Genomic DNA, 6,000 nt, shown 5'->3' on the forward strand with positions numbered 1-6,000 from the left:
GGTAAGTGTTAGGTTATTGAGGGGTTGGAATTGGGCTAGTGCCTTATCTATAGTTAGGGATAGGGTTACAGTTATCACTAAAGCTAGGGCTAGGGTTAGGGTTTGCATTATGGTTATGTTTAGGTTAAGGTAGGTTGGGTTATGTTTTGTGTTATGGCTATGGTTAGGGTTAGAGTAGGGCAAAGGCTAGTTCTAGGTCTAGGGATAGTGTTAGGTCAGGGTAGAGTTAAGATTAGGTTAGGGCAAGGGCTAGGATTATTAAGGCCTAAGACTAAGTTCAGGGCTAAGGTTACATCTGTTAGGATTAGAATTAGGGGTATTTTTTTGCTTAGATTATAAGTAGGGTTAGGGTTAGCGCTAGGGTTATGGTTTGGGGAAGGTTAGGATAGGGTTAGGGTTACAGCACGGGCTAGGGATTGTCTAGGGCTTGGGGATACAGCTAGGGTTACATTTATGGTTAGGGTTAGGGTTTGGTCTGTGTCTAGGTGTAGGTCTAAGGCTATGGTTAGGGTTAGGATTATGGATAGGGATAGGGCTATTGCTATGGCTAGGGCTAGGACTAATTCTATGCTAGATTTAGGGCTAGGGGTATGGCTATTGTTAGGTTTAGGGTTAGGTTTGTGATAGGGTTATGTTAAGGGTTAGGGTAGAGTTAGGTTAATAGCGTTATGTTAAGGGTTAGGGTAGAGTTTGGGTAATAGTGTTAGGTTTTGAGTTAATTTCAGGGTTAGGCCTTGGGTTAGGTTTAGGTCTAAGGTTAGGGTTAGGGTTGGTTTAAGGCTGTAATTATGGTTATAAGAAGTGCTATGAGTAGGTTAGAGCTAGGGTCATTTTTTGGTTTAGGGGAATGATTAAGGTTAGGACTAGTGCTAGAGCTTGATCAAAAGTTAGGTTTGGGGTTTGGGTTTGTGTTATCCTAGGACTAGGGCTATGTCTAGGCTATGTTTAGGTTAGTTTATGGTTAGACTTAGTGTTTTGTTTAGGGTTAGTGTTGGGTAGGGTAAGGGTTAGTATTTGGATTGGGGTAGGGTTAGATTAGTGCTAGGGCTAATGTAGGCCTAGTGCTTTGGCTAGGTGTGGTTTAGGGTAAGGCTAGGGCTTAGGCTAGGCCTAGGGCTAGGGCTCAGATTAGGATTAGGGTTAGGATTAGGGACAGGGCTACAACTAGGGCTAGGGCTAGTTCAAGGGTTGTGGCTAGGTTTATGGATAGGGTTACTGCTATTGTTATGGCTATGTTTATTTTTAGTGTTAGTGTAAGGGTTTGAGTTAGGGTTAGTCCTTATTTTAACACTATTGTTAGGGTTAGCGTAAGGCTAGGGCTAGGGTTGGGTTAGGGTAATGGTGAAAGTTAGGGTATGTCTATGGTTAGGTCTAGTACTAGGGCTAGGTCTAGGGTTAGGTTTAGAATTAGGGTTATAGTATTGCTAGGGTAGTATTTTGTGTTTAAGTTAGTGTTATAGTCTGGGTTTCAGTGTGTGCCATGGCTAGATCTAGTGCAAATGTTAGGGCTAGGACTAGGATTTTTATTGGGTTAGAGTTAAGACTAGGGCTATATGTAGGGCTGGGTCTAAGTTTAATCTTAGGGTTAGGGTTAGGGCATGTTTTTGTTAGGTTTAGGGTTAGAGTTAGAGTTAGGATTAGTGTTGTGCTAATGGTAGGGTTAGAGTTAGGGTTGTGGGTAGGGCTTGGGCTTGGATTAGGGTTAGTTTTAGGGTTAGGGTTAGAATTACAGTTAGGGCTAGGCCTCAGGTAAGGGCTATGGTTATGGTTCAGTTAGGTTTAGGGTTAAGGTTAAGGTTATTTTTAGGGATAGGTAGGGTTAGGGTAACTGTTAGTGCTGTTGTTTGTGTTGGGCTTAGTGTTAGGATAGGGCTAGAGCTAGGGCTTGGGGTAAGGTTAGAGTTAGGGTTAGGGTTATGTTCAGTGTTAGGGCTACTGCTGGGCTAGAACTAGGGTTAGGTTTAGGACTAGGGGTATGGCTGTTAGGGTTAGGATTAAGGTTAGGTTTATATTCAGGCTTATTGTAGTGTTAGGGTAAGTGATTGGGTTACTGTTAGATACAGGGTATGTTAAGTGCTAGAAGTAGGGCTACTGTAGGTTTAGGGCTAGAGCTAGGTTTAGGGTTAGGGTAAGGTCTAGGGCTAGGGTGAGGGTTAGGACAAGGTTTAGTATAGTGTTAGGGTTAGGGTTTTTAGTTTTAGGGTAGGGTTAGCGTTCTGTTAGTGTTAGGTTCAGGGGTAGGGCTAGGGCTAGGCCTAGGTCTAGGACTAGGGTTAGGGTTAGGTTAAGGGCTACAACCAGCTGGTGGAGTGGCTCAAGTGGTAAAGTGCCTGCTTAGCAAGTGTGAGGCTCTGAGTTCAAGCCCTAGTACTGCAAGAAAAAAAAAAAAAGAAAGAAAAAGGGCTACAACCAGGCTATGGCTAGGACTAAGATGAATACTAGATTAGGAGTAACCTTATTTCTATTGTCAGGTTTTTCTTTTTTTTAGTTTAGGGTTATGTTTAAGGTTTTGTGATTTCGGGTAAGGGTTAGCATTTGACTAGGAGTAAGTAGGGTTAGTGTTAGGACTAGTGCTATGGCTAAATTAGGGCTAGGACTAAGGCTAGGTATAGGCTTAGGCATAGGGCAAAGGTTAATCTTAGGTCTAGGATAGGGCTGGTGTTAGGGTTAGTGATAGTGTTAGTACTTCAGATTGCACTAGTGTTAGGGTTACTGCTAGGAGTACATCTATTGTTAGGGTTACGGTGAAAGTTAGGACTATATTTAGTGTTAGTTCAGGGTTAGGGTAAGGATTAGGGTTAGTGTTTGGGTAAGGGTTAAACTTAGGCTTGGACTAAGGTTAGTGTTAGGGCTAGGGCAAAGTTATGGTTAGGACTAGGAGTATGGCTATTGTTAGTGTTAGGGTTAGGGTTACATTATGTTTAAGTTTTGGGTAGAATTCAGGTAAGAGTTAAGGTTATGGTTTGGGCTAGGTTTAAGTTTAGAGTTAAGGGCTAGGACTAGGACAAGGATTGTAGCGAAGTTTAGGGCTAGGGTTACTGTTATTGTTAGGGTTAGGGTTGTGTTTAGAGTTAGAGAAGGGTTAGGGTAAGGGTTAATGTTAGGATTATGTTTAGGGTTAGGATTAATGTTAGGTTTATATTTAAGATTAGGTTAGTGTTAAGGTAAGGGTGAGAGTTAGGGTTGGGGTTACAGTTAGGTTTAGGGTTGGGGTTAGATTTAGGGTTAGGGTTAGATTTATGTTAGGGCTAGAGCTAATGCTAGGTATAAGGCTAGGTGTAGTTTTAGGGATAGGGTTATGGTTAGGGTTACACCTACGGCTAGCACTAGGGAAAGAACTAGGGTTAGGGTTAGTGTTATGTTTTGATAGGGTTAGGGTTAAGTTTAGAATTATGTTTAGTGTTAGTACAGGGTTGCACAAGGGTTTCAGTTTGAGTTTGAGTTAAGGTTAGAGTTAGGGTTTAGGTTAAGACCATGGTATTAAGGCTATATCTAGGGTTAAGTCTGGGTTTAGGTTTAGTTTTTATGGTTACAGTTAAGGTTAGGGAAAGGTGTAAACTATTATTTGGGTTAAGGTTGTGATTAGGGTTTGGGTTATGGTTATAGATAGGGTTAGTTTTTGGGTAGGTCTTGGACTAGGGCCAAGGCTGGGATTAGGATTAGAGTTAGGGTTGGGCTGGGACTCTGGTAGGGTAGTGGTTTGTGTTAGGGTTTGGGTTAAGGTTAGAGATAGGATTAGGGTTAGTGCTAGGGATAGGACTAGAGTCAGGGTTTTGGTTAAGGATAGGTTTAGGGCTAGGGGTACGGCTATCGTTAGAGTTAGTTTTGGGTAAGTTTAGGGAAAGTGTTAATGTAAAGTTTGGGTTATGATTAGGTTTATGTTTAGGGCTAGGGTTAGGGCTATGGCTAGGGTTAGGGCTTGGGTTAGGATTAGGTTTAGGGTTAGGGTTAGTGCTAGGGCTATGGCTTGCAATATGACTTAAGCTAGGGTTAGGGCTAAAGAAATGGCTATTTTTTAGTTTAGTTTAGGGTTATGGTTGGGGTTATGATTAGTGTTAGTGCTGTGGTAAGGATCAGTGTTCAGTTTTAGGTTAGGGTTTTGGTTAGGGTTAGTTCTATGGCTATGGCTAGAGTTATGGTTACTGTTTGATTAGGGTTAAGTTTAGGGCAGGGTAGGGTTAATGTAAGGGTGATTGTTAAGTTTTGGGTTGTTAGGATTAGAGTTAATGTTAGGGCTAAGGCTAAGGCTTGGTATACATCTTGTTCTAAGGTTTGAGATATGGCTAGGGTTAGAGTTAAGGTCAGGGTTATGGTTATGGTAAGGTTTGTATTTAGGGTTGGGATTTGGTTGGAGTAAAGTTTATAGTTAGTGTTTACCTTAAGTTTAGGGTTAGGGTTTGGGTTGTGGCTAGGGCTAGGGCTAGGTCTTGAGCTGGGGTTAAGTTTATGGTAAGGGTTAGGACTAGGGCTAGGGCTACAGCTAGGCCTAGGTTTGGGATAGGTTATGCATTAGGTTTAGGGCTATGGCTATGACTAGGACTAGGGCTAGTTATAAGTGTAGTGTTAAGGGTATGGCTATTGTAGGGTTAGGTTTAGGGTTAGGTTCAGAATAGAGTTAAGACTAGGGTTAGGGTACGGGTCAGGGTTAGGGTTAGGGTTAATTTGATAGGACTAGGGTTAATGCTGTGTCATGACTAGAGGTATGACTATTGTTAGGGTTAGAGTAGGGTTAGGGTATGGTTTAGGGTTAGGCTTCTGGTTAGGTTTAGGTTTAAGGTTAGTGTTAGGGTTAGAGTTAGAATTAGAGTTAGGTCTTGAAATAGGGTACATGTATAGTTAGGATCAGGGTTGTGGTAATGGATAAGGTTATGTTTATGGTTAGAATTGGTTAAGGTAAGGGTTAGGCTCTGGTTAGGTTTAGGGTTAGGGTTAGGATAAGGGCTATGGCTGGGGCTTGGGCTAAGGTTAGGATTAGCCTTAGGGCCAGGGTTAGTGCTAGGGTAGGGCTAGGGCTTGGGCTAGGCTTAGGGCTAAGTATACACCTATTGTTAGTGTTAGGGTTAGGTTATGGTTATTTTTATGATTAGAGTAGTCTTAGTGTAAGTGTTGTGATTATGGTTGGTTTAGCAATAGGGTTGGGGTTAGGGCTAGGGATAGTCCTATGGCTAGGGTTAGGGTTAGATTTAAGGTTAAGGTTAGCATTAAGGTTAAGGCTTGGGCTACTGCTAGGGATTGGGCACAGTTTAGGGCTAGGTTTAGGGCTATGTCTAGGGCTAGGGCTTGGCTCAGAGTAGGGCTAGGGTTAGGGTAATGGTTATGCTTAGTGTTAGGTAAAGGTTTGGTTTGGGTTAGGATTAGAGTTTGGGTTAGGGCTAGGGTTTTGCCTAGGTTAGGGCTAGAGTTATGCTACATTTAGGGCTAGGGCTACAGCTATTGTTATTGTTAGGGTTAGCATGTGCTTAGGTTACTGTTAGGGTTAGGGATAGTGCTAGGGGTAGGTCAAGGGTTAGGGTTATGCTTAGGATAACAGCTGTGGCCAAGTTTTGGTCTAGCATTACACTAGGCTAAGTGCTAAGTGTATGATGATTGTTAGGGTTAGGTTTAGGGTTATGTTTAGGGTTAAGGTACTCTTAGGGTAAGTGTTCGGATTAGGCTAAGGGTTAACGTTAGGGTTAGGTCTAGAGCTATTGCTTTGGCTAGGGCTGGGGTAGGGTTAGGGTTAGAGTTAGGGTAAGGGTTATTGTTAAGGTAGGTTTACATTTAGGGCAAGGATTTGTTTAGTCTAAGGTTTAGAGTTAGTGTTTGCATTAAAGTTAGAGTTGGAGTTCTTGTTTAGGCTAAGTCTAAATTTGGGATAGAGTAAGAGTTAGGTTTATGGTAATGGCTATGGCTAGGACTAGTGCTAGTTGTAGGTTTAAGGCTAAGTGTATGGCTATTGTTAGGGTTATGCTTAGGATTAGGTCTTGGGCTAGGGCTAGGCTAGGGCAAGGGTTAGGGTTA

This window comes from Castor canadensis, chromosome 16, assembly GCF_047511655.1.
Source record: "Castor canadensis chromosome 16, mCasCan1.hap1v2, whole genome shotgun sequence".
Taxonomy (NCBI): domain Eukaryota; kingdom Metazoa; phylum Chordata; class Mammalia; order Rodentia; family Castoridae; genus Castor; species Castor canadensis.